Source organism: Bactrocera oleae, chromosome 5 (assembly GCF_042242935.1).
Source record: "Bactrocera oleae isolate idBacOlea1 chromosome 5, idBacOlea1, whole genome shotgun sequence".
Lineage (NCBI taxonomy): Eukaryota > Metazoa > Arthropoda > Insecta > Diptera > Tephritidae > Bactrocera > Bactrocera oleae.
The window spans coordinates 46,057,521-46,080,630 of record NC_091539.1 but is presented as its reverse complement, the minus strand read 5'-3'; the positions used below and the strand labels follow the sequence as shown (position 1 = coordinate 46,080,630).

The 23,110-nt window shown below is 36.6% G+C and overlaps 1 protein-coding gene across 2 annotated transcripts in view; it reads right to left on the bottom strand.

The window, feature by feature from the left end:
* The window catches only part of Atx-1 (Ataxin 1), a 36,065-nt gene extending 16,282 nt beyond the window's left edge, over window positions 1-19,783 (bottom strand). Inside the window, exon 1 of one of the 2 annotated variants that reach the window (XM_036365988.2) lies at window positions 18,425-19,783. The gene's annotated coding sequence lies outside the window, so the exon portion shown is untranslated. Of the gene's footprint in view, window positions 1-2,653; window positions 2,901-18,424 lie in introns of those variants that run through there. The other variant, XM_036365989.2, reaches the window with a different exon arrangement.
* Window positions 19,784-23,110: the final 3,327 nt, after the last annotated feature.

Genomic DNA, 23,110 nt, shown 5'->3' with positions numbered 1-23,110 from the left:
GGTTTCTTGTAACGAAGCCACCATACGAACAATCACAACATTAACTACAACAACAGCAACAATGGCAACTATAGTGGCTAGTAAAATGCCTACTTTTTTTACGTACAACAAACACTTAACTTAATCATTTCTACATTTACGCTTAAAGCGCGCTTGGTATGTGGAAAAACTGGGTACGACTATGACTTTGCTCAATGTACGTATGTAGGTATGTATGGTATGTATGGTACGTATGTATGAAAGCTACGGAAACGGGTTCTGGCACTGAAAAGCCAAAGAACACGCCATAAACCGTGTCGTGGAATCAAAGGACCCCGCTGGCATTTTGTGGAGACTCGCGCTGACTCCACGAGTATACCGAATCCGCATGGTGTGTAAGTGAGCATTGTTATGCGTACGAAACGTAAACGTGGCGTAAGCACAACAACGCTTTTATTGTTGTCGTTGTTGGGTTGTAGTAAATGCGCGTGTGTGCAGGTGAAGGGAAGTGAAGGGCGGTGAGTGGTGGAATGCGGTGAGGCATTACAGTGTGGCATGCTGTTTTGGTGGCTACAAAATGGCCTTGAACAAAAGAAGAAGAAAACGAGGAAGAGTATAGTCCAGTAGCTGAAAATAATAACACGTAAGTACGTTTGAAGTGGAGCTTACTTACATCGAAGCATACAGGGTAATTACTTCGATTAGGTAAAGTAAACAATAAATTAACTTAAGTGGGTGGAAGTTGCACGTAGCCTCATTAGACTATTTATTTACATAGCATTGACATTAAGTGAAGTTATAGGGCACAATAATAACAATAATATATTGGATTAATCGTTTAGTGTGAAGTCAGTGTTTAATTAGAGTATTATGACCCCGATGCCGAACTTATACTACTTCACTATGATTATGATTATTAATTATACACCGAACAGGGTATATTAAGTTGCCCACGAAGTTTGTAACACGCAAAAGGAAACGCCAGAGAACCCATAAAAAAAATTATCAGCTTGGTCAACTGAGGCTGTCTGTATATAAGCAAATTAGGCCCTTAGCTTTGAAGACATTTATAATGAAATTTTGCGCACGTCCTTTTCTCCTCAAAATGCTGCTTATTTGCCGAAACGGCCGATATCGAACTACCATTACATATACATACATGCATTCACCGCACAGTTGACCCTCCTTAAAAAGGCGTATTAGCTTCCTTGAAAGATGGTGAGAAAGTCAATCACGAAAGATCTCGATAGGGTAGATCGATTAAAGTTGCACATAAGAACAATAGAGTGTTTGATGGAAGTAGATTTTGCCAATATGTTAGTTGGTCAGAGTAAGGAAGCACCCTGTTGCTGCAAGCTTCATACCCAAAACTTTTACCAAATGTGTTGAGTGGATCCATATCCATGTTAAGATCCTCTGTCTACTCTCAGAGGTCAACACGACCATTTTGAAGTACTGTTGTACTTCTTTAACTTTCTCGATGTTATCGACATTAACAGAGGCATGTGCCACTGAAATACTTGTGTTCATAAAAAAGTAGACAACCCTAAATGATTCTCCAAATTTTTAATTTGTACAGAAAAGTGAGTAATGAAAACGTTCGAGGCGGGGCTTGTTATATACTTGCGAGAGATTTGACAAAAACGGTCAAGCGTTGCTAAAAGGGAAGATGTCGCTCACAAAATATATTGTAGAAAAACGTATGACACAATTCAGCTTAAATTCGACGAAAATTGTATCCCTACTCCACACACAAAATTTAACGAGCAGCTTTTATATCTTACCATAAATTCTTCGAACTCCTTTAAAATCATAAAATGCACACAATGTTATCTTAGAGGTCAATTTTCCACCCAATTTTCTCTTTATTTTACGCTTTAAAATTTTTTGGCCTTACCCTGTATCAACACATAGAATGCTTCCTGACCAGTAAACAAAACCTCCCCCCCACAAAAGCAAAAAGGAAGTAAGTGAAAGATGAAAACAAACAACTTCTACAAAATAAATGCATGCCAACAATATACAAGTAAAGTAAATATATATTTACAACAATTCTTCTCTCACGCGAGAACGCCTTCACGCTCTCGGCCGCATGCTTGCTCTCTTTTATGCTCAACAAATTCACACAGTTGCTACTCTATCAACGGATTTTCTTGGCCATCGTCAGTTTAGCCTTGCCTGTGGGCTGACTGTTGTTGTAGTTTTTGCTGCTTCTGTTTCTGCATGGAGTATTCAGCTCCAAAGAACCGGTCTATTTTTAGCCAAAAGCCATGGCTCATCAGCGTAACTTTTAATGTTTGTCTGGAAGTGTCCGGGCTTTTCGCTGCCAACTAACGACCCAACAACGCACACACAATACGTTGTTACATTACAACAAAAGCGTGGCACAATATGGTTATGTGTTTTAACATTTGTGTGCACATGTGTGCGTGTGTGTAGTAATAAATGTATGTACGTGTATGACGTTAAATTTGTTTACACTGTGTAGTTTTAAGTTTTTTTGTTAATAATAATTACTTTTTTACTAATAAAATCAACAGCAACAACAATAACGAAGTGTAGATTAATTAAAAAAAATTTCATTTGGTAGCATAATAAAGTTTAACCTGAAATATATATTAACAACCACTTAATGCACAAATAATCAACGGCATAAGCGCCTACGGCAACTCACATTTATAGAATGCCACTTATACGCCCCGCTATGACGCGCTTGCACAAGCTAAGCCTAGCAAGTTTCTGTGTTGTCGTTTAAATCGTACGTGCAAATGTCGTTTTGCTTTATTTCACATTTTGTATGATTATTTTTTAATTTTTTCAAATTTTTTTTTTTAGTTTATGTTTATTTATTTTTGTTTTTCACTTTTTTTATTTTGTATTAATATGTTTCAATTTTTTTTTTTATATAATTTATAATTCATTTATATTTATTGAATTCTGCAATTTTTGGAGTTACAAACCATTTTACTTTTTTTATTTATAACTATTTCATATTTTTTGCTTGCTGCAATTTTTTTAGTTACAAAATCGGTAAGCGAAATTGAAAACGCCACGGCATACAATTTGTAAACATTTACACATTTATTTATTCGCAATAAACACTTCAATTTGTTATGCAATCTAAGCGCTTTCAATGCGAGCGACCGGCCATCCATCAAACAATCATTTGCTATGACTGTGTTTTTTCGTAAAAAAAATTAAACAAATAATTTTTTTTCAACTTTGTTTTTCTTTTTTCTGCTTTGTGCGAATTTAATATGATTAATTTTTTTTTCATATTTTTTCTCGGCTTTCTTGTCCGCCTAACCGCTTTTTCAACGCTTTGCACGTTTTTATTGTGTTACTTTGAATTCATTTATACGCTTTATACAGTTTTATTAAGCTTTTATTGCATATTTTTTTAATTTTTCAAGATTTTTGCCTTTATTCAGTTTTTACTTCATTCTTAACGTCCACGCTGTGTGTCCGCATATTTTATACAATTTTTCTGTTTATAGCCTTTTTATTGTATTTTTTAATTCTCGCAATTTTCAGTTTTATTTTTCCATTTTTTTTTTTGTATTTTTATTTATTTTTATTTTTATGCCTTTTGATTCTGTTTTTGTTTATTTTCTGCTACTTTGCATTTTTTGCAAATCAACCACACATACGCTAGCACAATTGCTGTTGGCAACAACACGCTGAATATCATTATAATTCGCATCCGTCGTGGCCGCCGCCACCGCTAGCATGTTTGCTGTTGTTGTGTCTGTTGATTTTTTTTTGTGCGCGCCTCCACACGTCACGTCACGTTGTGCCGGACAATATGATTGCCACTGGAATTGAGATTCGTGCGCTGCGAACTGGTGAAGGCGGCCACTTAAGTCCACTTATGTTTGTATATAGGTCTGCCGCACAATACAACAGTCGGTTGCTTTGTCTGAATGTCTGTCCGTCCGTTCGTTCGGCCGTTAGCCACTGCCTGCCAGCGTCGCCTCAATGGAGTTCTTTCTTTATTTATTTATTTTATTGGTGACTGCCAAACGCTGTGAATAATGTTGCTATTAATGCTGGCGTTGTTGTTGTTGTTGTTATTATTATTTTTGTTGTTTCATTTTCATTGTTGTAATTGTTACTGGCCTTTTTGTTGTCATTGTCGCTGGTTTTCATTTTCATTTGCGTATCCACGAAATAATTTCTGCTGAGCAATCAGCAATCACACACGAGCATGACTCCGAACGAGCTGCCGACCGAGATGCAAACATGCGCGCCGCCTTACAACATCCACGGCGCGTAGACTTCTGAATTGAAGCGAAATGAATTCGCACTCATTGGCGATAGCAACTCGATAGCTGGCTCTTGGCAGTTGGTATGCGCCCTAGTCCCTACCGACGGACCATAGAATGCACGTGTGAGGGGCGCAGTTATAAATACTTAGTTACACACGTACAAGAAGCGGCCGTCAGCGACTCCCCACAGCGTAAGCCTTCTAGGCAGTGTGCGAGAACGACGTTCGACGGGACGAACTTGGTAAACGAGGTGGCACCTCGCTGTCGTAACCGAATCCGTCCGACCAAACAAGGCATACAAAGTTTTCAAAAGCATGTTTTTGTATTTTTTTGCAACACACAATCAACAACAAAAGTGTATAAGTGTGCACAAAAACAACAATACTCAATTTCTATCGCAGTTATCACCAAAGCGCTGTGGGTGTGCGTAAATTTGTATGCCTGTGTGTTCGTGTGTAGGCGTTGGGCGGTTCGATCCGACACACAGTGGCTGAAGCATCCAATAATGGAGCGGTACATGCCACAATATGCGACGTATTTGGAGAAAAATATTAGCTACTTGTTACGCAAATGCAGCTCACCGCTCTCCATGCCGATTAGATTACATGAAAGGATAACGGCATATCATCACATGTTATAAGTACATACATATATGTATGTGTGTAGGTGTGTAAATAGGCAATCGATAGGAAGATTAAATAAAGGTTGAATCTATTTTCGTTGGTAATACAAACCAAGGGCAGATTTAGGCACCACACGTGGTTGTTTAACGGTACAAAGAATTTTGGTTGCGGGAGAAGTGAGGGATAAAGACACTTAAGGCTAGTTACATTAAGATACAAGCTTGAGAACTTTGAGCTGTATTGGTCGACTCACTTCAGATTCCATTAATCAGTTCCGTATTTGTTGCCTCCGTTGATAAGAGCAAAAATTTGTAAAATTTCAATGAAAGCTCTACTATTTCGCTGAAGTAGTTCATATTTCACAAAAGATTTAAAATCCCACAGATCCTTCTTTGGAGTGTCATCAAAGGTCGGGTCGAGAAAACTCGACGAGGGTTGTTATTTTCCTTGTAGAAAGAACAGAGCTTTGACTTTCTGTAATATTTCTTGTCTTGGTATTTTTTCTACAATATAATTTGAGGTTTTTTGCTGTAATAATTCCATTTTGTTGTTAGATAACCAGATTCGTCAATGATAACTGTTGTTCTAACATTGATATCTGATCACTTGTATGGACTTAAGAAAAACTGATTATTTAAAAATAGTTTTAATAAACGGAAGTAAAGCTATTTTTTATAATTTTATAACTGGTCGCATTCCGATTTTTAGACTAACGTCTAGATATCGAATGGCTGATATTCAAATTTTATAAAGGCATCGTCTGTTTTCAATGGCTATTGCCTGCTGTAATGACTGTATGATTTTAAAAGAATCCACACATTTTTTGAACCATTAGCATCATCAGTTTCGGTAATCAGACGTTTAGGATGTGTAGGTTTTTGGCATTCTACATCTGACTCTAGTTCAAGGGCTGCCGGTATTGCGTCTAGGCTAGCAGGGGCATTGGAGATTCCTGCTCGCTAATAATAAGGTTACATCGCCTTTGCACGGTCGTCAGAGCCTCGTTCGTAGTGAATGGCGAAGGTGATGTCGACGTTTTGGAGGGATATGCTATGTTTTCGCTTCACCAGCATCATTCGCCCGTTTTAGGTGTTAGCTAATCAGCCCCATTGAGGCCCTACATATGTTCCAACTGAGCGCTATGGAACATATACAAGTATATATAGCAGTTTAAGGTTCCATGTATGCGAGTGCACTAACGTCGGCTCGACAATGTTATTATAAAGACATAAATCAATTATATTATATCACCCGTTTGCTTTAATTTGGGTTCTTAAGTGGGTCAGTTTCTCAATTCAAAATATTTATTTGAAATATTTTGAAATTGGGTTGACTATGGCACTACTTTTAGCAAAATGTTGAGATGTTATATTATATATGGTCCTTTGTAACATACTTTTTAGACCACATTTAGAATCCCATTCATGTCATACTTGTGAAGTTGCTTCGTTGCCGGTTGTTCCGGAACTGAACGCCATTTCATCTCCAGAATATTTTTGTGGAAATCAATGCATACAAATACAAAAATAACAAATCAGTTCAATTGTGAAAAAGTTTCCATCAGCATGTGGGTGCATTTAGGGCAAATCAGCGCTGTCATATGACAACCGCTTTGAAATCATATGCTGTCTATATACAAAGTGCGCCAATATGTGTGACCTCCAGCTGATTTCTATGGAGACCAACTTCACTTTTGTTGCTATTTGTTTTTGCAATTTTTTTTCTCTCTTTTTTGCATACAATTACTACGGAACGGATTTGCGCATGCCTCACGAATGCTTCAAATTTTTGTTGCTTTTGCCTTGTCGTCTGCAAATATATATATTTCTACTGAGCTTTTGTTGTTTTGAGCAATTCATTCGTTTCCTTTCGGAATGTTTATTTATTTCCTCTTCAGTTTTGTTGTTGGGGTAATTGTTGTTTTGCTATTGTTTTTGTTGTTACGAAAGCTTTTACTATTTTTACACACGACCACGCTCCTTTGCGTGGTCCTGGATGACAGCTTCGACACTTCTGAATGGGCCTTGGTCACACACAAATGCACCCACACACACTTACTATCTATATATAGCATAGTTTTGTGCGCCACCCGATGGCAAACCCATGCCATTTTAAAATGAAAGCGAAACAAAAATACGAAGTTCACTGGAGGTTCGCAGGTCGCTGCCGGGAAGTGCGGCTTTTGATGACTGGCACGTGGCATACAACAGTAGTCAAAGGCAAACGAAAATTTCATTCAGTCATACAACAAAACCGTAAAAAAACCAACAAAAATAGGGGAAATAATGAAGAGTAGAACAGTAGGAAAAACAAGCAAAACAAAGCGAAATAACTTTGAGATGACAATTCGATAAGCACGCACACACTTAACTTAAGGTCACCCAGTGACAAAAACAAATCCACAAATTTTTAGACCCAGATCTTCGATTGCCCAAAAGTTGTTGTTTACCAGATGATACCATTTATAAATTTCGATAACCAACGGAAAGTTTTTCATAAATAATAAATATACGTATGTAATGTGACACAAAGATATACATTAGAGCGGGTCATAAAAACGAATATATTTTTCGCTTGGTACTTAGAAAAGTAGACACCTCCAAGAAAGGCTCTGCTAATATGAGCTCTTAATTGTAACGAGAAAGTCCTTCGCCTTACAGTTTCAATGTTTTTTCTTCTTATTATCTGGTAGAAAAATTCAAATCTCGCTTCCATTTGCTTGAAAAAATATTTCGTTTCATAAGTTTTGTAGGAAATTGAATGCTCTACCAAACGGTATATTACGGCTGGCAAGTCCAAACTTGTTTTCTAAAATTGAAATTAAAGATGGAATATTTATAGGTCCACAAATACCGTAACTGATTAAGGATAAGAGCTTTGAAGAAAAACTGGGATGGAAATGTTTTGTGAACGTTGTCCACAATTTTCTAGGAAACCATAAATCGGATTTTACTAAAATTAAGAAATGAACTTATAATGTCAAATAAAGATTTGGGGTGAAATATGTCATTAAAAATACATATGCTGGACTGCCATCCAAATTTCTTTCACGCAAATTTGTGTGCTGTAAGTGACGAAAAAGACGAGAGGTTCATCAGACCATTTCCTTTATGTAAGCACTATCAAGAGAAATCAATGCTTAAAGAAAGTCCTTCCAGAAGCAAAATATTCATGAAAATCATAAAAAAATTTCTATATTAAGCAATAATTTTTAGATATAGGTTATAATCTACCTATAGCATATAAATATAACTATATTTTTCGAAATTGCTTGAGCGAATACTCGAAGACAAATGATGCGATGACTATCCATTTCAATAGGCCTGAAAGATCCAAAATTTAAGGAAAAATTTATTTTTTTTTACTACGCTGCCATTTGTCAAGTTACGGATTTTTCCAATCGAGTTTCATTCCGGAATCACTGCAATGCCTGTTCCTGAAGTTGGGGATTTGAAATACGACATATACAATACGGCGAGGTGTGTGTGTGCTATTCTATCAGCTGCATCTGTTTACTTTTTTATTGTTGACGTTTAAGTGCCTAAATTTAATAAAATAAATAAATTGTATCAATTTCTTTAATAATATGGAAGGAAGCCACGATATTCTGGTTAATTAAGTTCAAGGAAAGTGAAATACAACAAGTAAGGAACGGCTAAATTCGGTCGTAAGCGAACATTTTATACTCTTGCAACTTGCAAGGATCAAAGCAGGTAAAATACCTTTCGGTGTTGGCAAAATTTTATACCAAAGAAAGTATTGATCCGATTCAACCCATTTTTGACACAAAAACATACTATTATCGAGAGTTTTATTTATTTATGTTATTATATAAGTTTCAATTATATATCTTACACATTGACCGATATTTTCGGTAAAAAGTCAACTACAGGCACTGGGGTCCACATATTCAGTACTTAGGGGCTTGAACAGTTTTGGTTCGATTTAGACAATTTTTGTTAGTTTAGATTTTAATAACAAAATTCACTGAGAACAAATGTTTTTATCACCTCTAACGACAGTGTGAAAATGATGTTGTAGTGCGAAAATGGGCGAAATCGGACTACAACTACTTTCCCATATAACACCATTTCAAATTCCACCTGATTCTTTTACTTTCCACTATGCATATCAAGCAACATGATTATATCGGGGTAAAACTTTGCGTGAATAATATGTTTAAAGTATGCCACCTTGTGACCAAAAATTCTAAATCGAACCAAAACTGTTCAAGCCCCTAAATACTAAATATGTGGACCCCAGTGCCTATAGTTGACCTTCTACCGAAAATATCAGTCAATTCACAAAGAAATCTCAAACGAGTATACCATTTGCTTTGCGAGAGTATAAAATGTTCGGTTACATCCGAACATAGCACTTCCTTACTTGTTTGTTTTTAATTTACAAATACTGCCTGTTTGAAGCTGACATAAATAATAGGTGTGCCCCTTTATATTTTTATCAACCACTAAAACGTGTAAAGAAAATCTACCTTTCATCCAAAGAAATAAGGAAAACAAAACAAAACCTCTTAACTTTTTCATCTTGCAATACACCGACATAGAAATACACAAATATAAGTATATCAAGATCAATTTTTTTCATAAAAACATTATTATTTTTTTATTATTCTCCTTTAATGTAATTGAATTCACGTCTATTATTAAAATTTAACACAAATTTCATTCTTCTGCTCGACTATTCACAAATACCTAAGTCGGTTTGTATGTGTGTATATCCATATACATTCAAATCTATATATTTTTATTTAGCTATATTTTTAAATGAGCATATTTTGGCACCTGTGCGATACGCTCCAACGAGTGCGTCTATTGGTGGCTGCAAATTAAGCAACTTTGATAATTCACATGATGGGCTAAAATACATAGAAACACACTCGCATTTGCTATATTAACAAAATCTTTAAAAGTTCATGAATAAAAACAAGGATGTGTATTATTTGTTTTTAATTTACGATATCAATGTGTATATGTGGATTAGGGTGGTACATACAGGAGAAGAGAATCGTTTAAAGATGGGCTAAACATAGATTTATCCATTGATATTTTTGTAGTCAAAGTTTTACACCAGTACCCATTGTGGTTAATAATTGAAAAAGTGATATACTCGTACATATATTTTTAATTTTCACAAAAAATTTTAATCTTTGAATACTGTGCGACACATCGCAAATGAGTTTGATTTGGTCCAAGCTTTATAATGGCTATATTTAACCGTGATAATACCGATTAAGGGAGCGAATCTAAAAAAAATCATTCAATTGATTTTTTAAGATTTACCCTAATGTCATACAACATACTGTGCAACCGATTAGATTAGGAAGCTGTATGATATCAAGTCGCATATATATTTCAGAACGGCACTCAGCACATCATAATATACGGACTTTCATATTCCGCTATAGTGGCCCGATATAAACAATTCTTCAATATCTTACCAAATAAACACCAAAATACGTTAATTTCGGTTGTACCGAAGCTATAATACCCTCTACAAATGAAAAAGTTGTCCATGCAAACACTTGATTCCGATCGTTCAGTTTATATGGCAGGTATATGCTATAGTAGTACGATGTCGGCGGTTCCGGCAAACGAGAAGCTTCTTGTCAAGAAAAGGACATGAGCAAAATTTCAGATCGATATCTCAAAAACTGAGAGACTAGTTCGCGTATGGAAAACCAAAGTAAAAGCTTCATAGCTGAAAAAGTTTATTAGTCTTTGGTCTCAATAACAGTTCACAGAATACAATTGCAAAACATTATCCCGAAAATCTTTTTTTAATCTGAAATAATTTCTTGTAATTTAAGTTAGGTAAGCGACACGAAGATTATTTCAATAAAACAAATTGAAGCGTCTCAGTGTTAAACGTTAATTTTCAAAATATTTGAAATTTTTGTCAGTGTAATCTGTGATTTCATCAGTTCTCTTCCTTCCTTAAATCTTGTCAACTCTTTTCATTAACATATAATGTCAAAATGTATATATGTATGTACCTAATTGTAGTTCTTTTTATACTCTTGCAACAGAGTATCACCTAAAATTAATCGAGTTAGATATGGCGTTATATATATCAAACTATCAGGATGATGAGAGAAGTTGAAATCCGAGGGACATTTTGCTGTCCGTCCGTCCGTGCAAGACATAACTTGGGTAAAAATTAAGATATTTTAATGAAACTTGATGTACGTGTTCCTTGGCAAAAATAGGCATGGGCCCGTCTTTAATAAGCTTAGTTATATATCTTCCAAAATATTCAAGATATATAACCCGAATTTACACAGAACATATCATTACGACACTTCATGCGACAGCACGAAAATAGGTGAAATCGGATATAACCACGCCCACGTCCATATATAACGGTTTTGTTAAAAACTACTAAATCTGCTATAAATCAATAACGAAAGGCGTCAGAGACATTAAATTTTACATCCGAGAGGACACAAAAGGGCGTTATAGGAATAAGTGAAATCTCCCCCATATTTAGGCGAAGTTACATACATATCTCCAAACCTACTTCATTAATTTCATCAAAATTTGGTATATAAGATTGTTTTGGCATTCCCACAGTGCGAAAATGGGTGATATCGGACAGTAACCACGCCTACTTCCCACATAACACAACTTTATATTTCATATAATTTTTTCACTTTCCGGTCAATCTGTGATATATGTACTTATATACCATAATTGAAATTCGGAGAAAATGTTTTTTTGGTAATAATATACCGATCTGTCTAAAATGGGTTGAATCCGATCAAAACTTCCCTTAGCCTCTATTTACCTAATACAAAGATTTTCCAACATCCAATTCACTTTATATCACATATATCGGCAAATGTGTAAGTTATTTTAAATTAAGTTAGTTAATAAAATTGAAAGAGCGTGTTTTTCTAATAACAGAGTTTATTTGTGCCTAAAATGCATTAAATCGAGCGAAAGCTTGCCTTAGCCCCATATTCACGATTTTGAAACGTCCGGCTGACTTTACTCCATATAGACCATATAGACCACCCAAAGGAAAAGGAAGGGCTAAGCTTTTAAATTTAATTTTATTCGCAAAATATTCGAACCACCCTAATAAAGCCCATAAACAATTAACGCAAAATTGTTGTGAAAATCGCGTGCGAATGTCTGTTATGAAGTGACAAAAATAGATGTACAATAACAAAACAAACGAATATTAACGCGAAACTGCAAATAGTTCTACGCTAAGCATACATACAAACACACAAAATTATTAAAATTCTGTTGGAAAATCAAATAGTGGCATCTACGTGCATGCATAGGTATTATAAAACCCTACGTACATACATACATACATACCTATGTATATCATACGGCAATGTTAAGAAGTTAAAAAAATAAATAAATGTTAATAGTTCTTCAGCAATTCCACAGACCCGCAGACGGTTCCGTTTTTTTGGCTTGCTCCCATGCTTTTCTTTAAATTTTTCCATTGTTTTGTTTTTGAAAATAGATCGCTCAAATAAACGTATACGCAAAGTTGTGTATGTACCCTCAAATCACGCTCAACATTGGGACTCTGTGCTCTGGCATCCACTTTTTTCCGTTTATTGAATATTTTCGTTTTTGCCGTATTTTTGCGTCTGATTTCGTTTTAATGTTTTTGCAAGAGTTCTATTTATAAAACAATGAGATCACTGCGGAGATTTTTTTCCTATTGCAGTCGCCGACATCCACATACACATATATATATATATGTAAATGTATGCGTGCTGAATCTGTGGGTACTTTGAGCTGCGCCAACATTGATGCCATAGGAAGACAATTGAAATTTGGTTTATGTTTTTTTCTAATTCTTATTGCACAAATGTTTTTACGTACGGGAGTGAGTGTATGTGTATATTTACATATTTAGAACTTTGTACGCGTACTTAAAGGGTATTACAATAGGTATGTGGCACTTTAACTCAGTATTTCGTTGTCAGCGATCAACTGTCAGTTATCAGGTTTCTTCGTTCTCAGCTTTCAGCACCCGAAAAGTTTTGCTAAGTAACTTTTAAAGTTTGCTTCTATTTCTCTATTGCTTCTTTCGTAACTAATTCGTATTGGTTTTTATTTGAATTGAACTCGTGAAGGTAAATATAGAATATTGAAGTAAAAAATTAAAAGCTTCGTAAAGCATTATCCGATTACTGTATAACTGTGCGATCTCTTAGAAAAGAAAAGCACTTTTATGTGAATTCTTCGAGGTTCAGTAGACAGTGCTCAATTTCTGTAAAATCTCGTAAAACGTCTCTGATTCCACTACGAATATACCAAGTTCACAAATTTAGTACTTGCGAGTTTTAATAGATTTGGTAAAGAAGAGTAATAATTCCTGGATGAAGAAACCAAAATACATATTATGTAAGCCACGATAGAGTAAAGCTTATGAAGTGCAACAAGCTGCTGTACTCACTGCTATAAACGAATCCAGCTTAGAAGATGCTTCTTCAAACAGTTATTATATACAGAAATTTGAAACGAATAAACAGAGCTTGTTAAGGAACTGTAAGTCTCACTTACGATCGCCTTCAATGGACCATTATTCATGAAGCTTTCTAAAAGCTCTGCCGTTCAAAAGTTGTACCTAGCTAGCAGGTGGGATCACCATTTGTCAACTAAGATGTTCAAACCATTTTTTTTTAAAAGAAAAACTGTAAAAAATTTTTTAGTTTTAGTTTGTATGCCAGCTATATGCTAACGTGCTCCGATCTAAACAACATTTTCGAAGATTTTAGCGCTGCCTATGTTACAAAAAAAATTTTCTATAGAAAGACTTGATTATGGTCGATCAATTTGTATGGCAGCTATATGCTATAGTGGTTCAACATAGGTGGTTCCGACAAATGAGGAGCTTCTTGAGGAGACAACGATGTGCGCAATTTCAGATCGATATCTCAAAAACTGAGGGACTAGTTCGCGTATATACAGACAGATAAACGAACGTGGTTAAATTGACTTAGTTTGTGAAGCCGGTCATTTATATATACAATATATTTTTCAGGGTCTTCCACTTTTCTTTCAAACTTAATATGCTCTGTTCAGGTTATAAAATCAATTCGCGACTCTTAAAGAGAGACCCTTTAAAACTATACCTACACATCTACATATGTACATATGCATGTATCACTGGCATATTGTGCACAGGAAAACTCGGGTTCGGGAAGGTGAATCGAAAGCTGTGCATGATTATGTGTGGGCAGAGCAAAGCTGCACGTAAACTAAATATGTATGATTTGGTTATTGCGCGAGCACAAATAAATAAATATGTGCATATATTTTATATATACATATGTATGTACATACATATACGTATGTATATGAATATATTTATTGTGTATTAATAAGTATTTGTGGTTTATAATTGATTGAGGCGGCTTGTAGGCGCCTGCCTGCAAACACTAAACTCGGCAACTAGTTGAGTAGTTATTTTTATTATCAATTATTCTATTTTATTTTTATTTCTGTTTTTAATTTTAACTTAGCTGTATTAATTGTAATAATTTCAAGCTGTTTCCAAGTGCAAGCTGTGTGCAATCGGGTCAACTAAGGGGGCTTTCGTAATCTAAATGCTTGATATGTTTGTTTTTGTAGTTGTACTTGTATTTATTACGGCTAGCGCGTCTAATTTAAAATTTAATAAGCTAGGTTATTTTTAGATGCATATCAGCACACAACAACAATTTCAGAAAACCTCAACAACGGCTATAGTGGCAAGTGCATGAAATGCAAAGAAAAGTATTTTTGGAATAATTGTTAATCAGTGGAATTTTTGAAATTTATTGGCAGAGTTGCTCGGAACTTTATTACAATATAATTTTAAGCTTGTGCCGAAAATAACTATCGCAATTTATGCTTCTCGAAAATTCATATTGAATGCAAAGTAAGCGAAATTCAATTCGCTTTATCAGATGTGTATGTATGTATTATTGTACTGTTTTTCGAAAATGATTGTTTACCGCACTATTGATCGTTTTCTTCAACCGATGATAACAGAAAGAGTAGTGGTCGTCCAATTCAGCCATAAAAACTGTGCGCGAATGCATTCGCAGTAATCCATTTAGATTATGTTCAGACGAGGACATTTTTTGTCGCCCAAACCGTTTTTTGTAGGTGAGGAAACGCGAGCAAAGAGAAGGGACCGTGTCGCTCGTGCTTTCCTTTCATTTTGAAATACTTTTCATGGTTGCAATGGAGCTCCGTTTCAAATGAAAATTTGTATTATGTTCTTGAATTTGAATTTTATTATCTATTTTTTGTATGTAATAAGCATATATCCATAATATAATAGAAATAGTTTAGAAAAGAGTGAATAAGGATAAAAATTAGGTAATCAAAAATATTTTTGTGCACCGCGTACATGAAGCGTACAAGAATTAGAGAATGTTAAAATTGTCCGACGCAGGTTGTCGCAAGCAATAAGCGCCACCAGACCAAGTTTTGCCGATAAAAAAGACAAAAAGAGTTCTCGTCTGAACGCAGTCTTAGAAAACATAATTATGTCAAGCGAAATGGATATATTGACCAGACGTCAAGACTTGTGACAACGCGTTGGAAGCAATTTAGGCTCAACAGATGCCAGCGGCACGCGCTCAACAGCCATGAAAGTATCCCTTTTACAGATCAACAAATTTTCACTGTTGAAAGTTTATAAAAAGCAAAACCACAAAAGCTACGCGAAAACTTTCAATAGCGCAAAAAATGTTATTCCAAGGGTTCAACGTGGTCGCCATCCAGCTGCTGAATTGGTTTGGTGGGGAGTCTTCGTTAAAACTCTTCACTTTTGTGGAATAGTCGTTAAAACTGGAGCAAAAGTGTACCAACAGAACGTTCTAGACGCGTGGAAAATAAGTTAAGCAATACTCTCTTCGATAGAGAGCTTTGGATCTTCTAGCAAGATTGTGCTCCAACACACAAGGCAAAAACCACCCAGCAGTTGGTTAAAAGCAAAATTCCTGGCTTCATGTGAAAGTTTAGATTTTAACCCATTATACTACAGTTTGTGGTCAGAATTGAAGAACACGGAAATGCAGAGAGTCATAAAAAAGTTTTTGGTTCGAGCAGCGTCGTCAATACCAATAGAAACTGAGCGTGCTGCTAGTGATCGAATCGTTTAAGGGCTTATGTGAAAGCAAAAGGTGATCATTTCGAATAAAATTTTATATACGCATTGTTAAATAAAACTAACTTCATTTAAAAAATTTGTTATAGTTTCACTTTCATAACGAACTGAACTTGTAACAAAACTTAAGGCAGGACTAAGTAATTCTCATCACATGACATATTGCAAAACGCACACACCGTTTTGATTTCATAGTTTGCTTTGAGAAAATCATTTCTTAGGCCCCAGAAAAATTTTACTAAAATTGAATTAAAAAATACGGTAGTCGTGTATTCTTTTCCTAGAAAACTTAATCTCAAAAATTTTTTTCTGAAACTCTCAAATGCTGCGCAGACAGATTACAACAATAAGACTTTATTAGAACCTTCCTCGGAAAAATGTTGTTTATGTTACTTAAATCAGTACTAAAATATTAAAGACGCTTTCAAATGAAAATTTCTTACATAATAGGTTTAAAAAGATCAAAAGATCTTATTGAAAATTTCAAAGTACTTTTTTCGACTTCAATACTCTTGGGTACTGTAGAGTTTCTTGAGTTGCAGAAAAATTGCTCGCAAAGAGGCAAAATCCAAAATTTTGGAATAACAACTTTGATCTTTGTTTGGAGCATCCCACGCGGAGAAGTCAACCAATATCATATCTCAATGTTTTTGAACTTTGATTCATTTAAACGGTCCCACCTTCACAGCAGAGCTTTCACAAAGCTTTAAAACTCGTTTATATTGCAGTTAAGCATCGCTTAAGACTTCTTTTTGATATGGTCGCAACTCCGTTGAAACGCTGAAGGTCACATTATTCAACGTACTGATATAAATTCTCTACAGCCTGAGTCACCCCGAATACTTTTACACTCCACTCGCCTTAAGTTCCATGGGTTCCAGTCACTACTTATAGTATTGTGTCTATTTGTATTGGAACGACTAGGATGCCATAAACCATACGATATTAGACATTAAAAATATTATTACAGAGTTCTGTAAGGCTTTTCGAGCTCTTTCGATGTGTCGGTTGGGGCTTGTTCTCTAAAAAAATAAAATTGATAATAAATCATCTATTAATGACAGCCAACAGTAGCAGTGTCGCATTGACTATGTGGGAAAGTCACTGACTTGTCAAATTGCAATGGTGTTGCATTTGCACCGTATTACCGTTCATTGCTGACTCAAGCGAATTTCTTGCTGAGCCAGCTAACCTCAATCTAACCTAAATACATTTGTCACATAGTACATGGAATTTTGCACAACATTGCGAACTACATTATCTACATATGTATGTATGTAAGTATGTATGCAATCGTGTTTATGGAAAAATTTTCGAAAATAATTTTTGCTTATAAATTATTTAATAAAAATACTCGAAGTCTCAAATGATCTTGTTAAGTGTACGATTTCCGATGCAATCTAAAACCAGTGCGATCGTTGACAGACGGGCGAAAAAGTGTGTGTACAAATGCATGATTGCAAATATTATATACATACAGACAGGCATGCAAGTAGACCGAAAGACCGGCCGGCCGGCTGGCTGGCTGGCCAGACAGCACAAAACAAAACAAACGCTTTGTGTGACTTAATGTGAGCGCGTGTGTGATTGCAAACATTTGTAAGCAAATGCCACCATATTTATAAGCACTGATATAGATGCATCTATATACATATATGTAGGTATGTATGTGCATTTGCATGTCATTATACACTTGTAAGTATTGGCAAATATCAGCGCTTATGTGCGTGTGTTTGTATGACTGTGCGCTAACAAATCTTGCGCGTAACGTTCAACGCGTTTCGCATTCTTGACATTTGTCTGCGCGCCTACCACAAGTCACAAACACACGAACGCGTGACGTGTGTATGTGCGCGCATGGTTCCCCCACAACCAACTGACGCTGTAGGAGCGCAGACCCAGTAAGACTGAACAGCGCCTATCAGCCATACAGTTGGGTTTTTGAGTTTTTCTTTTTTTTTTTAAATTAATTTCAGTCTCTTTCAATTCGCTTTGCTGCGCCTCAGGACTTCGAAATACTCGGAAATCTATTTATAAAGCGAACGAATATACAACAAATATACAAATCAAGCAAAAACCGAAAGCAATATGTGCGCGTATAATACGATTGTGTATACGCTAATGCTAATAAAAACAACAATATAAGCTACAGCAACTACTATAATAACAACAAAAACAACAACAAGCGCCAGCTATTAAAAATACTCGCATAAAATAAATAAGCATTTCAACGGGCTGCCGCGCGTTCTGGCCGCGTACGCGCACGCTAACGCTGGCGTTGTCTCAGCTATGGCCACTTCATCAAATTGCTGTTGTTGTTATGGCTGTTTGAATTGGATAGCTCTTATTGTTGTTTTTGTTGCTATTCCATACTATTTATTGCATGTAAAAGAGCTTACTCACACGATTTTCCTTGTTCGACGACTCCATATACATGTGTTTGTATGCAGCTGGTTGTGTGTGTGTGCGTATGTGTAAAATGACCACAATGCTTAATCGGCGAATTATAATGAGTATAAATATTATTCAGTTGACAACAAATAACACACACTCAGCACATACAACAACAACAACAACAACAAAGGCGTTTGGTGTTGGCGATAAGAATGGTTATAATGACAATGGCTTCTGGCGGTGACAGCGGCAGTGCTTTTTTGTTGTTGGTGTTTTTTCTTTTCACACTAACGTCAATATCAATCGACGTTTATATTTGGTGGCTTTTGGAGAACGCGTCACACACTCGACTAACCGACGCGTACAAGCGCTACTATTGATTGCGCAGATCGCGTTGATACGCACTTGAATACATATCACCAATTCTACTATAGTCTTGCGCTTGTTGATTGTATCTTACAACCAATATACGCATATATCACAATATGGACTGTTGCTGTTGTTGATATGGCATTAACGACAAGAACGTATAAGGCGCGCACGTAATTACACATGAGTTTGCTATCGTTTCGCCAAAGTACTGGACAATGGCGATCGCGACGCGTCAATTGGGAGTGATTGCTGGCGTTAATATTTGCAATAACTAGCGCGCTCTCTTAAGCGTTGACCGACTGGTGCGCGCTACCTTAATTAATAAAGAGTACATAGATGCACCATATAGGGAGGCAAGGCGAGAGCGCGTAGGGTTAGCGCACGCGCTTAAGCACACAAGCGAACTGTGGTATTAGCGATCGTTGGTGTGTCGCTTGCCGCGCGCCTCACGCTTTGCAAACGCGTCGCTCATCAAACACTTTCAATATTTTTATGGTGTTGTGGTTCTTTTTTTCGATTCTAAATTTGCTTTGCATGTTTTGTGAGAATTATTATAATTAATGTTTAACACATTTGCGCTGCGACAACAAAGGCACCGCTTATATGTAAATTTTGCAACGATTTCGCACTTCGTGTTGAGAATTATTTTTCACTATCGGTGCGTCACATCAAAATCGCCTAAGTATATATGTATATGAAGTATAGCAAACTTTTCATAAGCAAATTCGTACTGGAAATATTGAAATCATTTTCTAATTAATTCCACACTATTATACGAGTATATGTTATAGTGCGCGGGCCGCATCAGCGTCCGCGTTCGAAATTTTAAAATTCAGTCGGTATACATACATAAGTATATGAAAAATAACAAATCACAATTAAAACAATTCACTTCGATTCGATTGCGCTCATATGGCAGCAGCTCACTCACAGCACGACATTATCGGTGGGAGCTTTCGACCACACTGAGTCGCGCGCCCTCACTCGCTTTGCTGGCGACGCGTACGGCTTGCGCTCGTGCTCGTGCTCCACATGAGCCGCCTAGTGGAGAATGTGCTTGTAGTCGTGGTCGCGGCAACCGCATGGCGTAAACTCGCGCCGGTTTCATACTCATCAAACGAACACATTTGCCCCAGTCTAGGTGCGCACACACGTACGAACATATTGATATGTAGTGTGAGAAGACCAATGCGTTGGCGTCGCTCACGGCATGAGTAAGCGCGTTGCCGCTGCTGCTCAAAAAAGAGTTCTACGCTCCAATATAGCGACATGTTGAGCATGCTACATTTCAGAAGAAAAGGGTTGTGGCTGCATTTTCTTTGCCTAGTTATTTAATTTGGTCAAGCCATTAAAGTTAATGAAGTTCCGTTGAGGTAAACTACAAGTAATATTTATTTCTAATAGGAGGACTGCATTGAATTCGCAAATATTAAAAAGAGTTCATGTTGTAGGAACTCTATTGTTCTTTGATCACACCTCAAAACTAAAGAAATACAGACAATCTTTCCTTCACGAAAATCTAATACTATATTCGATCATTCTTGGCCGCATCGCCTGATTTTCAGATTTCAAATAACTATGGGACATCTTCGTGAGCTGAATCAAATAAAGCTTACTTTGACGAATATCTCGAAATTTGTCTTTTCCAGACTTGCAGACCTGTTCGTTTCACTCTTCTAATATACATATACACATATATATAAATATGTATGTAAATTAGTTTCCTCGTTCAATTGGTTTAAAAAAGAAGTTAAATTTGACCCCAACATATATACTCGTATATGATATAATTGGATCCTTAGATTCCCATTCATATGTCTCCGGCAAAGGTGAATCTATTAAGATATTTAACCTCATTGGGTTCTGCATTGTCCAAGCCAAAGCCACAATGTCTGAAGACACTTCCAGATCCGACCACTATAGCATGTACAATAGAAGAACGATCAAAATCAAGTTCTTATATGAAACGTACTATATATGGGAAAGGTATTCTAATTACGGTGCAACTGAAGTTCGCATTTTTTCTTGTCTGTTGATCGATTCAGAAATTTAGAAACTTTCTCAGAAAATTATCCCGTTTTCGGAGCATCATATTCGTGCCAAATAGTCAACGTTAAAGCTATAAGTCGAACCGAGTACCTGAAGAGAATGAGATCATGAGAAAACTGGAAGTCAGGATAGCTTTTCAGCAGAAGCAATCGATATTTTTGAACTTAAACAAATAAACAAAACGACGGAACCAATCTTCTACACCTTACTGTAAATGGCGAGGCCTTATATAGAATTTTCGGGTCATGGAAATTTCATAAAATGAAAAGGAAATAGAAGTGAGGCCGTTCTCCTGACTATCGGGTCTACGTAACCCCATCGTTTCCAGATTCTTATCCGGCCAAGGACTTTCGACTCGGGAGCAGTCCTCAAAATTATTTGACGAATATCTGTCTCTCTTCAACCTCTTTCTGCCCATACAACCTCGGGCCTTTACCTAACTATTTGCAATAAATGGATGCATTTGAACAGCTCTCAGCGCTGAGTTTTGCGCATTTAATGAAGAAATGCGCTCTGCTCAGGAATCAATTTTGAAAAAATATATAATTTTTTCATAGTACCACATACAATATAACTCCACTCATATTAATTTGTATACCTTTCAAGAACAGTTATAGAGATGCATGCAAGATTTTATACAAAGCCTAAATCACATCGCCATGTGGACGAATCAAAGTGAATCTTATTGCCTGGACTCCGTTTGTCCACTAAGTACTCTTTCTTTCCACCATAACCTCAAATTTGTCACCGTTAGTTTGTTACTGAACTCATCGTGGGAATTTCAGATATTGAGAAAAGAAATTACCATTAAAAACCATAATTTCTTTGAAGTTTTTTATAGTGTTCTAAACTTGAACAAATACTAGAGCTCTCACTTTCCAAATTGGAGTGGTATTTCGGCCAAACACCTGCCACGGACCACATTATTGACATAATGATAAAAAAAATCATTATTTACAACAACAATGCATGAAATGTTGTTACATTTGACCCAATTGAATCGTATTTTATTGTTAATGAACGCAACAACAACAAAAAATTATACTTTCCCATCACTGAAAATATTTATTATTTGTGGAATTGGTTACGAGTAACGGCACGCAGTATAATAGTTACACACGTACAAAAACAACAATGCATTTGAAGTCCATCCCCATCCTTTACGCATTTTCGCACTGCAATCGACGATTCACAATCGGCATGTCAACAGTCGACGGTCGGCAGTCGGCAGTTGGCAGTCGTCGTGCGAATGGTTTTTCCCTCACGCAAATGAATTGAAAATGCATCTGCAATTACTGTGGCGCTTCTCGGTCTAACAATGGCTTCGTAGAATCCAACTTTGTTTTTGTTATTCTTTCAGCGAAAATGTCCTAACTAGTTCTCGAGTACCTCGGCGTGTAGCAGATAAATACTACAAATGTACTATACAAATATTGTTTGTATGTATATGTGTGTGACTGCATATGTGCTGCTACTTTGGTTGTTGTTGTTGTTGCTATTGTTGCTAGCGATTAGTCGGAAAGCCAATGCAACTGTGCACATACATGCATATGTTGTTGTTTACCGTTGCCATTTGTGTTGTTGTTGTTTGTTAGTGCTTACGCTACACTAAAATCTCATCGTCGCGTGTGTGTGTGTGTGTCTGACAGGTAGTACAATTGCTCACTTCATTGCAGCTCACCTTTGATTCATGCTCCTTGAGGTCCTTGAACATTTCACTGGAATTGCCGTGTATTACATTTACTATATGCACATACACACACACATACATTCACATACCAACGTTGCTCCATTGTTCTACGCTGTGTGTTGTCATTTTTTGCTGATTTCTCTTGTGTGTATTTTGCCGAACCGTGTAGACACGTAGGTTTCGTCCTGATCTCTCATATCTTCAAGATCGTCCTCGTCTTCATCGTCTGCGTCTGCGTAGTCAATTACTAGCGTACCCGCAGCGTTTTCGAGTGTGTGCTATTGTTCGCCGTCGTTATGTGATTCTCTACGCCTTACAAACTCGAGTGGTTATTAAGCAAATACTATTGTGCCGCATGAACAGCCGTACACTATGTTTGTATGTATGTATGTGTGGTGAATGGTTCGAGTACCAGCGCTTAGCTGGACGCGGCGCGGCGCAAAACAATGGCAGGACACTTGAAAATGCCCGGCGTATGGTGGATGACCGAGGGAGGCGGACAATGCTTGGGTGCGACGAAACACTCGAAGCACAGTTGGTCGGCCTATTGTTTCAAGGTGCCTGACACATTGTGTGAAACGCTG